Raw genomic sequence first — 18,286 nt, forward strand, 5'->3', positions numbered from 1 at the left:
TATCAACACTGTGCCCTGCTGTAGAGGTGGAGCAAGGGAATCTCAGACTCTACAATTCCTTTCCATGGAGCAACACTCATAGTTCGAGCAGAAGAGCCAGAGCCAGTTGCTTGGTTGATGCCTGCAGTGAGGTTCACAGTTTGCAGTAGGGCTGCAACGCTGCTTTTAAACTCCTTGTCAGAGTTCTTTGCCAAGAAAAACATTGGTCCAGTGGCATATGTTGGCGGAGCAATGCAAGGTTGCTCTAATTCCCTTACTTTGTTTTTCCCTCCTCCCATGCGACAACTACTCCAAGAATCAGACTGCCAGTCTGGCAAGTTGAGATCCAGAAACTTACTGCTAATTACCATGTTTACAATTCCCAACCTGTCTGTTGGTGCCAACAATCAAACTGCGTCCTCTTGAGTGCACCAAAAGACACTTGCTGGCAGTAGCTTCCTAAGGTTCCAGGCTGGCTACATTAATTACTGTTAACTTAATTTTTGTGTTTTGAGAAGCAGCTTTAATTAGCAATTCCATGGATTAAAATGATCTTTTTATGAGTTTCGAGGAGTAGCAGCTTGACTTATAGACTGCTTACCAACCTATATGTCTTTTATTTGGAAACACAACTGGTAATAAATTTATATGGGGTCTGACAAATAAAATAGGCAGAGGTTTAATAAAAATCACACCAGGAAATGACAGGTTATGCCTTCCCTTTGAAATAAAATAAGCAGCTCTAAAAAAGGCAGGTCAGGTATTTTTTATCACTTCTCAGTAAACATTTGACTGGACAGAATAAACCATGCTCTCACAGTATATCACTGAATCAAAGTATTTAATGAATTAAAAAAAAAAAAAGGCATGTATTTTGCGAACTCAGTGAAAGAGAGCCCAAATTCAAATAATTGCAAGGGCAGAGCCTGAGCAGAAAGGATCTCTTTGCACCCTTCAGGTCCTAGCCCCAGACTCCTGAAGGCCATCCGTCTAATCGGGCACAACCGACTCAGCTGGGATCCCCTTTACAAAGCACATGCTTCAACCTCGCCAGAATCAGTGGAGCGCACTGTGCCCGAAGAGCGGCACATCTCAGCGGCCAGGCCGAGCTGGGAGGGTTTGGGGACCCGCATGGGCACCCCAGGACCCCGCAGGCGCACAGGGCTGCACATTACATGAAGGTCTGTGCCCCTGGGATGTGCCTGCAGAGCCCACCCACCGCCCACAATTACTCCCCCCCGCAGCGATTCGTTTCTAACCTGAATTTTCCATGGCAGTGGCATTCACAGTCTCCATGATGCCAGCCTTAAAAAGATGGTCAAGATTTCATAAGAACTGCGCTACACTGCCTCTCCGAAGATGTTTTTTGCCATTCTCCAGCTGGCGTGGAAAAAAGGGCAGAAAGCAGAGCTACTCCAAGCTCTGCCCCCAACGCGGCTCGGCGCTGGGGCGGACGGGCTGCCGGCAGCAGCACAAGGCAGCCCTCGGTCAGTGCTGCTGGACACGCCGGCAGAGCGCGGATGCCGGCACGGCCACTGCCTGCCAGACATCCCTGCCCGTGCTGAGGCTGCAGTCGGCCTCCTCTTTCAGAAGTAGTTTGGTTTGTCACAATCGTCTGAAAATTGGCATTTTAAGAGGAACCTTGAAGTCAGACTGTAGAGCAGGGCCACGGCTAAATCTGCTTATGATAACGCTGGTCCTACCTGGCTCCCAAAATTCAGCCAACTTTGAAATGTTGGATAGATTTAGGGGTCTGATTTTAGGCCGCTTTTTCTTGAAATTTGGTCTAACTGTGCAGTAACAGGCCACAGCGAGGCTGTCTTGTCCGGCCCTGTAGCAGCTTCTCCACCATCTCACGGAGTCCCAAGACACCAGCCGATTCCCTCGCTCTCCTGGCAGCATTTCTCAGGCTGCAGCCACTGCCAGCCTCCCGCTCTTACACCATGGTCCTACTCTGTGCCGTTGCAGTGGGCTACTAAGGAAAAGATAACCCAGGGCAAAACTCAAATATACGAAAATTAGCATGGGATGGGGGAAGTAGAGCCAAAGCAGGGTGTAAGCCAAAGAGACAGTCACTAAAATCAACAGGAGTTTTGACTTACAAGGGGAAGAAGGGAAACGAAACGAATCAGCGCTCCCAGAGGAGGCAGTCTGGATCTGCTCTGGTCCTAAAGCGGGAGAGTGGAAACAAGCATTTAAGAGCAGTTCATTTATACAGGGCGTAATGAATATGCTGAGCAAACTACCAAAGGAGGCAATAAACCTACATCTCGGAGAATGGTCTAAAAGGAGTTAGATCGGCACTTTAGAGGAAAGAGATATTCAAAGCTGCAAAGGCAAGCAGCAGTATATGAGGACGTGTGGATGGAGGCTCACGTGGCCCATGCTGTTGTTTCTTCCCTCCCCAACCCAGCCTGCTCAGCTTGATTACTTATATTTTGTATAACTTATAGACATAGTCTAAAGAGAGTCAGCCAATTTCCACTCAATTTATAATTTAGACAGCAGAGGAACTTGATTCTTCTAATTTACATAAAACACACATAAAACTGAAAACAAAATAGCTTTAGAGCATATGGGCAAAGTACACAAGAGCCACAGAGGAAAGGAGGAGTAAAAAAGGACATGGAGCAAAAGCACTGTCTGGGTTCTGCTTTGCTAAGGGGTTTCGAGTGCCTTATTTATGCTAAACATCTCACAGACAAGCAAGTTTTCATTGTCACGGGCATGTGTCAGCACCACATCTCAGCCTCGTCACTGGACTATCAGCCACACGGACCTACCTAACCAATGTCATAATGCTGGAGGGGGCTTTTTTACCTCATCTTTTTTTTTTTTCTAGGTAAAAACTATTGTTGAAAGCCTTCTGCGATGACATGGCAAGAAGGCATCGATGTTTACCAAGCTAGTACTGCCTTCCTCCCGTTCCCTCTTGGACACCTCCTTTTCTCATGAAGAAAGGCAGGGAGCTCTCACCCTGTCGGCATGCTGCTTCCCGGGGAGCAGCAATGGGGCTGCTCTCTTGCCCCCCTGCTCTTGCGACCATTTCTCCTGCATTTCTCCTCCGTGACTGCCGGGTCCTGGCAGAGCCATCGAAGGCATTCTCTGAGAGGAGACACCACCTGCCAAGTGCCAAAGCTGATAATCTTCCCCGTGGCGTGGTAGGCTCCAAATCGTGCCTCTCTTCCCCGTTTGCCTGAGGAGTCATCCTGGGTACTAACAATAGACTCCATGGAGGCTGGTGGAGCTCAGGCTGCCTCACCAACTTCTGTCTGAATTCAGTCATTTCCACTGAGCAATATATAAATAGATGCTGCCTCATTATTGATGTATATTGTGCAAAGGGTTTAGCCGGGGATGAAGCTTGCCTGCTTTCCTTTTATGGCGGAAAAGCGGGATCCCAGAGCCTTTCTGTGAGATCTCTGCACATGTCAATCAAGCCACACCAGGATGAAGATTTCGTGCTCTTAGGTCCTTGTTAAACGGCAGCCGTACGGCCAAGGGAAACGTCCATGGGAATGAAGTGCAGCTCTGCATATGTGGATAGCACATGTACACACACGTGCACCAAAACCAAATGAAAACAGAATAGTAATGGTCACGGCCTAATTTTTCTATTCCTTTTCAAATCCCAAGACCAGGCTGTAGTCTGGGCTACTCTGACACAAATCTCACTTGATGTTGTTATAAACCACTGATTTCCACTAATGGAGGAGTTAGCCTCTGATTTAAAAAGCAAACCTTAGCGGCTGGCCCAAGGCCCAAGCCTCTCAGCCCCTCAGTCCGGGTGCTGTAGCGCATTGATACTTGCCGGTTAAATTTGATCATGAAGTCTAGCGAAGGCAAGCTATCGATATTTCAGAAAGCCATTCCTCACACTTCTGAGCAGCAAACGGCCCATCACTAAGAAGGCCAAACCCTTGTCAGTGTGAGCTGACTTCTATGAAATGAAATACTGACCTTACTGCTAGCTCCAGAGTTAATCTCAGAAGAGAGATTTTATTAGAGAAAGCAGAGATAATATTCCAAGCCTCTCTACGGGGTACATATTTAAGTTTTGCATCCAAGAAATGCGAAATACTTTAAATAGAGTGGCATTTGGTAAAAATTAAAACATAAAAACTCCAGCTAAGTATTTTGCAGGAGAAATTATTTATTCAGTTTGCTTTCCTTGGGTTCTTGCATCACACTCATTCAGCCTCCTTTCCCTTGTTGGAGTTTTTCCTCCTTCTGTACCAGGGAGGCTGGAGCAGCGAGAGCAGCACTGACTCACTGCAGCTCCCGCAAATGAAAATTAAACATGTCTATTTTCATCTCGAACTGAGGGTCTGGACTGGTCCTGCATTCTTCACTGGTAAGAATTCGCATACACAGAAATGATGAGCACCTAAACAAGGACAGCAAAAGGGAGTGTGTTTGTTTCTTGCTTCCCAGAGCAGGACTTGCAGATCCTGTGTTCAGTGAGGGGCTCTATGAATGGCTGAAGGCAAATGGGTTTATGTTATCGCCTGTATGACAGCCTCATGATGTCATAATGAAACAAAGAACAATACGACATGCGCAGTAAAAAAGAAAAGGATTGTACTGAAACCTTAAAAGTAGTTATGTTATTGTCCTCTGCATAACTCGGCCCCCTGGCAAACATGCAGGGAAAAAGGTCTCTCTCGTAAATGGAAAGAATCACTACCTCTTAAACCAAGGTCTGAGAAAGTTTCGACTGCTCTTCTCTATAGTTCAAGATATTCAGAAAAAAATGAGGAAATTAAATGATCCTGACATTTCTGAAATAAAACATGTTGAGAAAGAAAAACCCTTTCATCCCCTCAAACCTTTTGCGTGTGTCACAAAGAGGAAGGGGGACAGCCAGGTGGTGGAGGAAAGAAAGTAGGGGAACAAGAAACAATTTTTCCCTGTAGTGATATCATTTTTAACAACCAGAGCATCAAGACTATAATAACTGTTGCTCCAGTAAAACAGCAGGCATTGAACTGTATAATTTTGGATTGCAGAAGAATGTTTTTGGCAATTTGATGAAGAGGTAATACTGGTCTACATTTTCTTGGAGTAACAAGGTAAGCTATCTCCTGAAGAATGATTGTTAAAGGATGAGTTTCCAGATGATGTGAAGCATTAATGCATCAAGCCTCCCTGCTCTTATTATTATTTCCCACCTAACTTCAAAAAATAAAATAAATCCTTTATAATGCAGTAATTACAGTGATGCCTTTTTATTTGAATTTTCTATCAACTTCTTGTTAGGAGGATGTGAATACTTGCAAAGCTATTACTATCAGACAATCTAGAAGCAGTCATATGAAATCTACATTATCTATGTAAATGTCTCTGTAAGATGCAGTGGGATGGTTCTTTTTTTGGTAACAGGCTGCACAATCAAATGCTGTACAGTTCTGGTTCAGAATGTCCCTCTTTCTCTAATTAGAGAAGACCAATTCCATGGTGATCACTTTGTCATTGATTTTCAGTGATTTAAAAGATGGGCTTGACCTGTGAACATTAATAAACTTCATGATATTGTCCTGATATAGTAAGAGAACTGCTAATATTCCAAACAAGGTTATGAATCAGCAATTCTTAATATTAAAGTCAGTTATATTTTTCCAACATTTCATGCCTAATGTAATAATGTGAAAGGGGTGTACATGACACACAACTCAGAAGAACTGATACAGAACAATACTGTGGTGACCATTGACCTTGAAACAGGTAAAAGAATGTTTGACTTAATCTGAAATACTCTGAGAGAGTAGCCTGGAAATTTTGAGTAGCCTCTTATGGTCCTACCTCTTTCTTTCTAGTGATACAAAGTATTGGGGAATTATCAGAGCCATTTCAACTCCATGGAGGCGTCAGAGGCAAGAGGTGGCTCTCCAGCCCTCGTAGGGTGACTGCTGCCTGCGGTGTCTTGGCCAAGCTAATTTTATATCTCCCAGGCAAGGCCTTGCCTGCCTGGAGATTGCTCCGTTACTTTATATCATCCCCGCTGGCTAGAGAGGTATTGGGTTCACTGAAAGGAAACGTTTCTTGATAGCCATGCTGCATTTTCTCCCTACATAGCTCCTAGGTCTATTTGCACACACCAGGCTACATCGCTTTCCTGCAGACAGGAGAAATTCTGGCCCCACTGAAATCAATGGAAAATTCCAACTGGTTTCTGTAGGCGAATTATTTCAAAAGCAGGATACTCATTTCATTTATCTATATCAGCATTATTATGTAATTTTGGCTAGGTATGCATATTCATATATATATATAAAAAATATCCTTTCAGCTGTATATTCAGGGCTCTTATTTTTCCCATCAATCAACCCCACTAGTTTCTGGAACATTTCACCTATTTTCTGTTGGCTGCTTTTGACTAGATACTGGTTTTTTCCAGAAAGCAAACTACCAAATGTTTGTGATGTTCCAGCCCTGGTTTCCACACTTCTGGCACATTCTCCCAGCGCCACGCTGCGATACCTCCTCGCCTGCCGTCCCTGGCGCCTCTCCTCTCATCTGCCCTCTGGCTCTGCAAAGCCATGGCACATCTACCCTCTACCATCACCTCCGAGCCTCTCCTCTTCACCTTCCTTAGGAACCTCTCTGTCCTTTGATGGCAGACTCTTCCCATCACCTCTATGAATTCTGGCTTGGGTTTTCACTTTTAGACTTCTTATTTTTGCCCTTTCATTTAAATTTCTTTGAGTCATTGTTATTATCAAGCCATATTTATAAATAGGTCTATGCATTGCAGGTATATGATAATCAAGTCCTTTGATTTTTGAGCAATTTAGTTTCTAAATGATAGCAATAAAAAGCACGCAAGCATCATGGGCGTTAGCCCAGGAAATGGTTCCACCGTTAAAGCTTTCAGGAGGCAGATGCTGAATCTGGTAAAAATTTATGATTATTAATACTGAGTGATATCATTTACCTCTACAACACTAAACGGTGAGGTGTCATAACAGCTAAGGGTAATACCTGGGGGAGGGTGCTTTTCAGAAAAATAGTAATCTTTTAAAAGGAAGAGAAGAAAAAGCCTTTCGTGTATGCAAAGACACTATTTATTTTAAAAGATGCATAAAAATCCAGTTGTATGCATTACTTCTAGTGTGATGTAAAAACCCAGAGAAAAAGGCTAGTTAGCTTATTCTTACAGCTGCAAAGTATGTGTGTAGCTGTGTGGATGTATAGGTATTATTGTTTCCGGTTGCCTTAATAAAACCCTACGAACACTAGAAGCCACCCAAACTGACACAAAAGGCAATAACTTGTCATGGCAAGAAATCTTACACTGCCCTCAAAATCAGATGTAGTCTTAAAAGTGGAAAGCAAGCAGAACTGATCCCAAAGAAAGGCATCTGCATAACTATACATATCGACGTGCAACAGTGTGTGCATTTATTTTAGGCAAATTTGCAGGCAGCAAGAGGAATCACAACACCCGTCATAAATACACGCTGGAACGGCACAGCCCCTGCCGAGGTGAGTGGGAGTCGTGCCTCTGTCAGGTCTGGGAGAGTGGGGCTTTTCATGTTATGCTCCAGCCTCCCTTCGGGGAGACGTGCATCTATATGTGTGTGTGTGTGTGTGTGTGTGTGTGTATATTCATTCCATTCAGAGATATGTATATATACAAGGGCTGTAGGCTTAAATATTTGTGGAAAGAGCACCTGAAATCAAATGGCAATCCTCATCGCTTACTTAATTTAGGGTATTGCTAAGCAGAGCGATGCTTCCTGTTATAGGCAGACCCAGGCAGGGCTGTTCGCCTGCCTGCACAGGGCAGCACGGACCAAAGCTACTCTTCCTTCTCCCACTCCCGCCGTGGGGCACGACATGCCCGTGGCGCTCGGGACACAGCCCTTTCGGTAGCCCCCCGCTCTGGCAAGGCCCGAGCAGTCGCCATCTCCCCGGCGGGGAGCGGGGCGGGGAGCAGCCAGCATCATGGGTGGCTGCAGGGGGGGGCCTGCAGCACCCTGCTCTGCGCCAGGACGGCTGCCGCCCCAGTGTCCGCTCCTCCATCAGTCAGCTACGCTGCTACGGGGGCCCTGGCGTGACAAAGACTTACCTACGGGAGCAGCTTTGGAGACTACTCCAGCGGATAAAATTACCCAGAGATATAAATCTTCATAGGATTATGGCCTTTAAAAAACGGCTAAGTTCAAGTAATTATTTTGGGGCTAATTCTTTATTTCATTTTCTACCAGGATGCAGATTACAAAAACAATTTTAGAATAGAAATTTAGTATTCTAAATTAATTAAATATGCACTTGCCAAAATAGCTGTTAACACGCGGTTGGTGCTGCCACAAACCTCATTCTAAAATGTTGTCTTAGAAAATGCTCGTACTGGTACAATTAAATCCCCTTATTTATAAAGTAATTTCTTACTATGTTGCCCTATAGCCTTTTAGTATAATTTTTGCTGGTAATAAAATATCATTAGACTATTAGAGGCAGGGGGTTTTTAGACTCATTTTTTAGCACACAGGATTCGCAATTTCTAAAGCAAAAAAATAGGAAGTGTAGTGTTGTAAAAATCCCTTTCACTAGGGGTCTAATCTTTCCCGCAGTGAAATCAATTGCATTGAATGGTAGGCTTTGGCCCAAAATATTTTGGATTTAACACGAGCAACCTTGCTCCCCTGAGCAGTCCCATGGAAGCTACGTGCATTCCCGGGATCGGGCCCGCAGTATAAATAGTCTCTTCTTAGAGATCTGGTGTTCAGAAATGCCTGCCTCTGTCCTTCAATATACATACGTGACAGACCCCAGGAACTGCTAATGAACGGGGAGAGCCACTCTGAGATCGTGCTATTGGGAAACATCATTCTAAGAGCCCTTACGCTACTGAGCCTTCACACAATATTTTATAATTATTTTGGTGACCGTATCCAGTATTTCTCCGATCAGACCTTACAGTTTCACTCTTTAACCCACACATCATAGCAATTCCCAAAAGATTTTAGAGAAAAGAAATCTACAATCATCAAAATGTTAATTTTGACAATGACAAAGAGTACATGCATTAAAAATGCATCAGCCCTGTCATTAAGGCATTATTCAGCAAAACCAGCTCATCATGCTAAACAGAAAGCAACTACAAGAAACCAGGTAAAAAGAAACGTTTTGCTAAGCTTGTATTTATGGGTACCAGTCCAAATCATACTGCACAAGATACTCAACCAAGCAAAGAGCAAACAAAACCACATCCTTTATGTGATGAAATGGGAACTCCTGATAATACTCTAAGTCATGACTCAAGGGAAAATGTCAACTAAAAGCTCAGATCAGAGGAAGGTTTGTAATACAAACCTGGATGTTTAAAATAGTGTTTCCATCGCTGTTCCTGCAGCACTTGTGACTGTAGCTGTGTTACGGTGCTGAACTGACTATGATTTAGCAGCTGATCGTGTCTTTTTAAAGCATAATTTAACATTATTTCTGAGGCTGTTGAACATACTAAACTACAAGAAAAAAAATCTGCTTTCAAGTAGTATTAGAGAAACACGAGGATCAGAGTGCTAGCATCAAAGATGTGTCTAAAGAATAACAGATCCACACGTCTGTGTAACAACAAGCGCTCCACTCGCTACTGAAGGCGACAGAGTAAGATTCCTTTGGCAGTTGTTGGAAATAATTAAGCAGAACATAGACGGCCTTTCAATCACTAAGCAAGAGACAGAGAAAGGCATTCTCCATCATCCCGCCTCACACTCGCAACTTAACGATCACCCCACGTCTGGCTCGTCCATTTTAAAAATCGTTTGTAGCCTCATCACAGCTGAGCTTGGGGAAGGATCCATTCAAAAAGGCTATCTCATCACTGTACTCTTGGTCTTGCTTTAAAATGGCTTCTGATCTAATTCGCTTAAGGCTGAAATCTGGTCTCACAATTGCGACTACGTGGCAGCAAGACCTGGCGTCCTCGGGTCATGCAGAGAGATCTCAACTGGGGAAACATAGGGATGATCACACCCTGCTCCGTGTCTCTGCCAGCCTTGGGGGCAGGGGAAAAAAAGACTGGAAGTATGAACGCTATGCCTGGATTTTCCTAAGCACAGCACCTGAAAGGCTGACCAGGCTTTTAACCAAAGCCTGTGCCCTGCTGCTGAGATTGGAGAGAGGGACGGATGCACCTCTTCTTCAAGAGATGAGGCATGGCTTGGCCAGTAATGGCGATCGACATTCCCTTGGTTGTGTCTCCCACCTGCCCAGCTGCAAGTAGCATTTGGGGAGTCCTGAGCTCTTTGCGGGGCAGGGGGACAAAGAAGCCACCACCTGAGCTCCAGGCGGGGAAGCAACCCCTCGGCCCTGGCCCTACACACGGATCTCAGGCTGGGGCCTCAGAGGCTGATGAGCTCTGCATTCAGCTGGGCGCTTCCCGAGCTGGGGCTACTGCGAAGGTGGGTTCTTAATCCTGCCTTCACCAGGCTGGTACTGCGGGGTGAGGATATGGGGCGGCAGGGGGGCATCACCCCCTCGAAGCAACCGGCCGCCACCTGCTCCCCGGTCCCTCCTGCCGGGTGGCCGGACCCCGCGCAGCCGGGGAACAGGGGGTTCCCCGGGGGGTAGGGCGCAGCCACAGCCGCGCGGGGTGCCCCCTGCCCGGCTAGCACGGGTGCTCCGCGCCTCCCCGCCCGCGGGCGGCCCCCCAGCCCCGCACGACCCGGCTGCTGTGGGCGCGGGGGGCCGCGGCCGCGGAGGGGGCGGCATTCCGGGCTCTGCCGGCGGGTGCGGGCGGAGCCGGGGCCGCCCCGGCCCTGCGGGCAACCCGTGTCTCGGGGGGAGGGGGGACACCCCCCGGCAGGCGGGGCCGGCCGCCCCGGTCCCCCCCCCATCCCCGCCCCGCCCTCCCCGCCGCAGAGGGGCAAGGGGCCGCGGGCGCCGGGCGGGCTGGGGGCTGCCGGCCGTGTGCCGGGACACCGGGCCTTCCCGGACGGGGCGAGCACCTTTCCCCCCGGAGGTGCTGCCCGCGGAGGCGCACCCCGCGGTGGCCTCGGCTCCCCCGGTCACCCCCTGCCCGCAGCCCCCGCCGCCCGCGGCGTGCCCCTGCGAGGCTTGGCAAGCCTTTCCCCGGCCCTCCCCAGCTCCGTGCTTGCTCCCACGCACACGCACACACGCACACACAGGCGGGCACCCTCCTCCGTGGGGGACAGGGCTCCCCCCGCCCGGGCAGAGACACAGACAGAGTGAAACATTGCAAAGCGTAGGAAAAGATGGAAAAGGTGCTACCTTGGCAACTAGAGGAGGTTAGGAGCCAGCTGGTGGGCTGGGGGCGGTCGCGCTGCCTGCCTGCCTGCCCGCCGCCGGTACTCTCCTCGACTACGCGTATTCTTAAGCAATAACAACGTAATCCGTATTATCCACCCAAGAATACCCGTCACCGAAGAGAGTCAGAAAGCTGCTGCTGTTGCTGCTGCTGCTGGAAGTGCTGCACCGGGACAATAAATCCATAACTATAATTCCCCTCTAGAAGAAGGAGAATCCACAAGGGCTGCCGAGTGATCTTGTCCCATATCCAATGGACGCTGAACCTTCCCATCCTGCGGAGGCAAACGAGAGGAGCAGGCGTTTAATACACACGCGTACAGTCCCTCTGCTCTCCTGCTGCCTTACTGGAGCGGGCAAGGTCTTGCAGGCGAGGTGAAAGGAAAGAAATCAAAGTAAGGTTGAGTTTACCTGGTGATTGCCCGGTTTCTTCCTCTGTGCTTCTCTGGTATCCTATTCCCTAGCTGTATGCTCCATCAATTCTCTCTGGGAGCTTGCAAGAGATGTCACACGCAGCAACAGATTCCTGTAAAAGAGATGCACGGTTAAGCACACAAATAGTACAAATCTGTTTGCATAGGTGGGCTCGGGAGAGCTCCGATAAAGCAGCAGCCACGCCTGAGAGACTTTTCATCTGGGCTTTGGAAACGCATTTTACAAGTCCTGACTCACACTGACTCGATGTGCTACCAAGAGGAGGGAGGGCGGAAGGGAAAGCGATGAAGAGAAAGAAAATCGCAGAAAGAAATAGCAAAGGCTCAGAGCTCAGCAGAGGCGCTCCTCTGCCAGGCCTCCCTAGCGCCATAAAAATCTAAGGAGAAAAAGGCTTCAAAGTACAAATTCAGCGCCCTTCGCTCCCCGCGTGTGCCCGAGCGGCAGAGCCCGGTGGCTGCCAGGCGCCGAGCCGGGCAGGCGGCTCCGCGGCGGCGGCGGCGGGCGGGGGCAGCGGCAGCGCACCTCCGCACCGACACCTGCCGCCTCCCTGCGAGTGTTTGCAAAAGCCGAACCGGGGAAAAAAAATAATAATAAAAGAAGTTATTTCCAAATGGCGCCTGCGGCTCTGCCTGTCACCCGGAGCCGTTCCCTTATCAGCAGCGCTCGTACTTGGGGGAGGCGGGAGGGGGAAGCTTTGTCTGATGATCTGCCGCGGTGATAATAAACGTTTATTGTTCGCCAACTAAATAGAAAGGATCTCTGCAACGTCATGGCACAGCACACTTCGCCTGGCGATTAGGAACTTCTCCGGGTTATTTCACCCCGGCTCCTGATGCTAAGGACAGCTTCTGTGTGAGTGACGGGGAGGGGAGAATGAAACTAGCAATGCACCGTCAAAACCCGCACTTCGCAGGGGTACTCCGCACTTCTTCAGCCATGAGTAATTATGCAGCATGCACGGCTCTCATTATCCACTGCACTCGGTAACTGACCAGCTTGTTGGTTAGATTCCAATTGAAATTAATACAAGATGCTTGCTTTTTCTACAGATTCCTTCCTTAACATGAGCCCTTGCCTTCCTTGACATATTACCACTGTGCTTCCTACGAAAACATACGAGAAGACAACATTTGTTTTGTAACACAGACTCCCGTCTGAATTTGAAAGAAAACAAGGAGAGAAGAAAAAAAACCAAAAAACACAAAAACAAAAAACAAAAAAACTTTGATAGCCACATTACCTTAAATTTAAAAAAAAAAAAAATGTTTCCAACTCACTCTCCTCCATTTTAATCTCATTTTAGGTGTAATTTCCTATATTCCCCTATCACAGCAAGCTTTCAAGTTGCATTTTAAATGGCAGCTAGAAAGTAAATAACAAACACTGTAATTTTTCCCCGCTGTGAAATTGAAGGCTGTAACCCCATTAGCTGGCGTTGGAACTCAAAGAACTGATGCAGTGGGTTTCCTTCAACTTGAACAAAAGCCGTTTGAAAAAGTAAAATGCACCCAGTCGTGGCGAAAACACTCTACAGTGATACACCTAGACCGATATTCTCCGAAATTTGGAGGCGCTCCAGAAATGCATCGAGAATTAGGCAGAAATCCAAACTTCGGGTTGGTTTGTTTTGTTTTTTTAAATATTAAAGAATGCGATTCTCGGGGAAAAGACGACCCGCGCGGCGCCAGCCTTACTCTCGCTGTGTCCATCTGACACTGCCCTTCCCCTCCCTGAAAAGCATCCCCCCCCCCTCCCCCGCCAGTACAGCGCCTTCCGAAACTTCCCCTGCCCAGCCCCGCCGCCGCCGCCGCGGTCGCCCCGCACCGGCTCGGCCCGGCCCGCCGCACCCACCGCCGGCCGGGCCCTTCAGCACCCGCGGCGCCGGACAGCGCCGAGCACGGCCGCACCGCTCCCCGCCGGCTCCGCTCACCCGCGCCGCCTCCCGCCGGCGGGTCCCTGCCCACCCCCGCGCCCCTGCCCACCCCGGCACCGGCGCGCCCGGGCGCACGCACACGCACACACACACGCACACACACACGCACATATACACACACACATATACACACACACTCACACCCGGGCACGCCGAGCACCAGGGGAGCGGAACCCCCGGCGCGCTGCCCGCCTCGCACCTTCGCCGCCGCATGCGGGAGGTGCCCGTGGCGGCGCGCCTCGGCATTAAATACCTTTGTTCACCGGCTCCGGAAAGCCATGTTTATCGGCGCTGCCGCCCCGCTCCCCTGCCGAAAGAGCCCGGGTGCCGGAGCCCCAGCCCGGCGGGGCTGAGGAAGGGCCCCCGGGGGGCACCTCCACCGCCTCTGCCGTGCCCGGGGCGGGCGGGGTGGGGGGGGGGAGGCGGCGGCGACGGAAGGGAGGGGAACGGATGGAGGGAATTAAACAATTAAGCTACCAGGAGCGGAGCTCTGAGCAGAGCTCGGGTTTGCCACGAAAAGCAAATTTCAGAGGGGGGAATATCGATCCCGTCCGTCAATAGAGAGGCGCGATGTCTTTCCGTGCGAGAAATTGTTCTGAATTAGGGGGCTCACTCGTGAGAGGGGGAGGGGGCGCGGGGGGGGGGGGGGAAGGGAAAAGAAAGAAAGGAGGAAGAAAATATTCATTCCCGCTCAAAGGCAGCCTGTTTTTAAAATCGCCGGGAGCTCGCTCCTTTCGCCACCTACCCGAGTAACCACCAGAAATCCACCTCTGTTGAAGCGCTTACCCTTTAAATCCAGGTTTCGAGCAGAACTCCAACTGTGTGTAAAACCAGGGAGTCATCTGATGTGTGATGGGGAATGGGCTCTGGGCAGCAGAAAGCAGCTTTCTCTCCTGGTGCCGGATTACCATGTTAACAAACCCCGGGAAGGGACCCCGGCGCCTCTGGCTGGCCATGTCTCGTTGCTTTCACACATCGGCGGCTGCTCTTGCTTCCCATGTCCCCGGCGATCGCCTCTCAGATGAATGTGGGCTTCCAGAAAAGGAGTCGGGGGGGAGAGGAGGAAAAAAAAATCGCCTAATGCAATCAAATCGATCTGATCTACACCATCTGTCGCCTGCCACTACACACAAGCGTTAAAATAGGAAAACGGGAGACACTGACAGCTCAGGAAGGTTGTTCTGCAGAGTTCATTTTTAGCAGAGCATAATTGGGTATGGACAGCATACAGTTACCAAAGCTGCTGTTAACCATCCAGTAGAGGATCCCAAACATGCTAATGGTGGATTAATTGAGGAAGATCTGACGTGCAAGCTTCATAGTCTCTTATTCATGACTTCCCAAAGGGAAAGGACCAATGCCGTGTGGGACTATGGTAACACAGAGTCAAAGAGCTGCTAAGAAAATGGCTCTGTGTTCATAGCACCTCTCTCTGATAACAAACATATGTCGACCAGAACCGTTTAGCAGGATGGGGGAAATGAAATTTTCTTAGCCGAGGTTAGCAATTCCCATCGCTTGCACTTAAAGACAAGTAAAAAATGGACTGCGGGTCTAAGGCGCTTTCGAGTGCCGGTCTCGGGATTCGCAGCTAGTGAAAGCAGACGGCTCCTGCTCAGATGGGGGGTTAAACCCCAAATCTCTTACTTCTTACTGTGACCAAAGTGCATCCATAGCAAAGCTCTAAACATGCAGCGCTGCTAATTTCATCAGGAATGACGCAAGGTCGTTTTAATGCCAGGAACCCTTTTGACTTTTTCCAGCGGGAATGGCTTTTGGGCAAGACATTTCCGATCACTGAAATTTGACATAATCTCAGATAAATATGATTTGGGGAGGGGGGGGGGGGGGAAGGGGGCGGTGAGTTGGGAAGAGACGGAGTGTGCATCCAGACCTGCAATCACCCCTGCTGCCAACACTCCAATTTGCTCGCGTTTTCTAGTCTTTCCTGAATAATGAGATTATAGAGACGTATATGTAATTATTAAAGCGGTATAAGTACACAAGCCGCAGACGTCTACGGCAGCCGCGTCTACACACACAGACGGGGAGACAAAGTGCGCCCGTCGGGGTGCTCTTTTCCACTCCCTAATAAATCCATCACCAGCGGAGGAAAGGGCTGCTAGAGCAAACGGCAGCCGAATCCCCCCCCAGCCCACCCCAGCCCAGCCCCGGGCAAAGGCGCCGGGCCGGGCTGCGCGGCCGGGGGCGGCGGGGAGCGGGGCGGGGGGCGGCGGGGAGCGGGGCCGGCGGCTGTCCGCCCTCCCGGTGCTGAACGGCAGCGGCCCGGCCGCGCAGACAATGGCCAGGCGCGACGCGCCCGTCACCGCCGCGCAGGGCGCCGGGCGGCTGCCGCCTCCTCCTACAAAGTCTGCGCCGTCGCCCTGTCAATCGCTACAACAATCAGGAAAGCTCCCGTTCGTTTCCACCTCTCCTATCTGATTAGCAGAGAATAATAACACTAATAATACGAATCCAAGCGGCTGAATGTAAATGTTCCGGTAAACAATTAGTGTTTAGGGTAATTCGGGAGTTAACTGCATGCCTCTCCTGGAAGTTTGTGTTAATCTCTTTAGAATAAATCTAACAGTTATGAATTAGATTAGCCTCGAAAACGTAGCCTAAAGACAAATCAAACAATTTACCCGATCTTTTGTTTCAATATACATTAATTAAGCACTGCTGCCTACCTACACAGCATTCTTGGGTCCCGGCCACGGTGCCGAGCCAACGAGCCTCGCCGCCTTTGTTAGCATTTGCGTCCAACTATTGCCCTCTGCAGGTCAAGTCCCAGCCGCGGCGAGCGCTCCGCCGCTGCCGAGCGTGCGGCAGGCTCGGCGCCCCCCAGGCCCCCTTTCCGAAAAAGATCCAACTTTTGTTGGTTTTGATTCTTCGCCACGAGGGCTCGGACGTGTTTCTTGAGGAGTGGCTACGAGCGGGGAGAGCCGGCACCAGGCAGGGCACGGAGCACTGCTCCGGCTCCCCTCAGCCCCTCTTCCAACCCCGGCCAGGACAGCAGAAGACAGAACAAGGCGAGGTGCCGCTCTGAAGATAGGTTGCTTGCTTTCTCGCCTTCTCTCCATACGACTACGGGAAGCTTCTTAGGGAAAGCCTGCCCTTTCCCCGGGTTCCCCGAGGAACAAGGCAAGAACCCAGCATCAAACAGGGCCGGGCGGGTGCCGCCGCTCAGGATCCCGCCCGACGCCCCCCAGCCGGGCAACTTTTCCCCGGGCACAACTTGAGAGTTCGCTTCTCTCGCTCCTGGTCCCAGGGAAACCTCTGGGGAAGCCGGGCGGACTGCGGCGGCGGCGGCTGCGAGGGGGCAGCCCGGCAGCGGCCCCTCCTTCCAGCCCTCCCCCCCTCCCCACCGCCCCAGCCCCGCGCCCCCTACCCCAAAGGGATGCTCTCTGCTCCTGCGGGGACAGCGGGAACTTTGGGCACCGCCCGGTGCCACTCCCGCAGCCACGCTCTGCCGTGCCCCCGCACGCCTCGGCAACACTTACACGCACACAATGCTGTAGCAGACAGAAAAAACAAATTGTTAAAGCGATCTAGTTATCGTTACTCATAATTCAGGAGCTTCAGTGCCCAATAAAAGGTGGCCGCTCCCTGTTTTTCTCACCAGATCTGAACACCGGTTTGTGAGGACTCGCTTTATTCCCTTTCTCCGCTTTCTGCCTGGGGCTAACACTGTTCACACGGGCGTCGGCAGCCGCTCCGGGGACCGGCACCGGAGCCGCCTGCTCCCACGGGCTGCCTGCACCCCGCTGCCCTCGGCACCATGGCCGCCTATTACCGTCAGTCTTTCCTCGGGAGCTCCGACCTCCACGCCGCAGCGAGGTGGGGAGGGAGGCTGGGCCGCGGCCGGGGCGGCAGACCCGGTCCCTGCCGCAGGCTGCCCGAGGAGGGGGAGCGGCCGCGCACCCCCGCTGCCGCAGAGGCGGACACACGGCGGCCTTTTGTCTCCGGGCAGCCACCGCCTTGCCCCGCCGGGGGCGGCCGCTCCGCCAGCCCCGCTCCCGCGTCCCCCGGCCGCGCCGGGCGGAAGCGGTGCGGGAAGGCTCCGGGCCCGGCGCGGCCCGTCCCGCACCCGCGGAGCTGCGGCAGCCCTGCCGCGGCGGGGGGGGCGCTGCGGAAAGGCGCCGGCCAGCGCCCCCCTGACGGCGGAGGGGCTGCCGCGGGGGGGGGGGGGGGGGGAATGGAAGTGGGCTGCGGGCGCTGCCCGTGCCGTGCCGTGCCGTGCCGTTCCACGCCGTGCCGGCCCGGCCCGCCGCGGCCCCATCCCGCCTGCGCGGCGCGCAGCAGCGCGGAGCGGCAGCGCCCCCTGCTGGCCGCGCGCGGCACCGCAGCCCACGCAGGCAGGCGGGGCCCGGGCCCGTGCGAGGCGCTCCCGGCCGTGCGCCGCCCGCCCCGCCCCGCCCCGCCCCGCCCGGCCGCGAGGCGCAGCGCAGGGCGGGGTCCCGCCGCGGGCGCGAGGCGGTGCCGAGGTGCTCGCAGGGTGTGAGGCGCTGGGCACAGGCAGGCCGGGGCGGGGAGGCGAGCGGGGTCACCCGCCCGTTCCCCGCGGCAGGGTGGGAGGGGATGCGGGGCTCCCCTGCGGTGGCGGCGGGACGGGTTGCCTGCCCTCAGGACCAACTGCACTGGGAGGGTCTCCTCTCCCTGGGG

The 18,286-nt window shown here is 51.7% G+C and overlaps 1 long non-coding RNA gene across 2 annotated transcripts; it reads right to left on the reverse strand.

Annotated features, from left to right (window-relative positions):
* Positions 1–7,578: 7,578 nt before the first annotated feature.
* On the reverse strand, positions 7,579–16,897 carry LOC142602766 (uncharacterized). 2 transcript variants are annotated; one of them, XR_012836557.1, is made up of 4 exons: positions 16,312–16,897; positions 14,408–14,653; positions 11,665–11,779; positions 7,579–11,528 (listed from the first exon to the last, which is right to left on the reverse strand). It is a non-coding gene; the product is annotated as an uncharacterized LOC142602766 (long non-coding RNA). The 2 variants fall into 2 exon arrangements; XR_012836556.1 differs by lacking the exon at positions 16,312–16,897 and having other exon boundaries at positions 14,408–15,205.
* Positions 16,898–18,286: the final 1,389 nt, after the last annotated feature.

The sequence above is a fragment of the Balearica regulorum genome, chromosome 8 (genome assembly GCF_011004875.1).
Source record: "Balearica regulorum gibbericeps isolate bBalReg1 chromosome 8, bBalReg1.pri, whole genome shotgun sequence".
Classification (NCBI taxonomy): Eukaryota; Metazoa; Chordata; class Aves; order Gruiformes; family Gruidae; genus Balearica; species Balearica regulorum.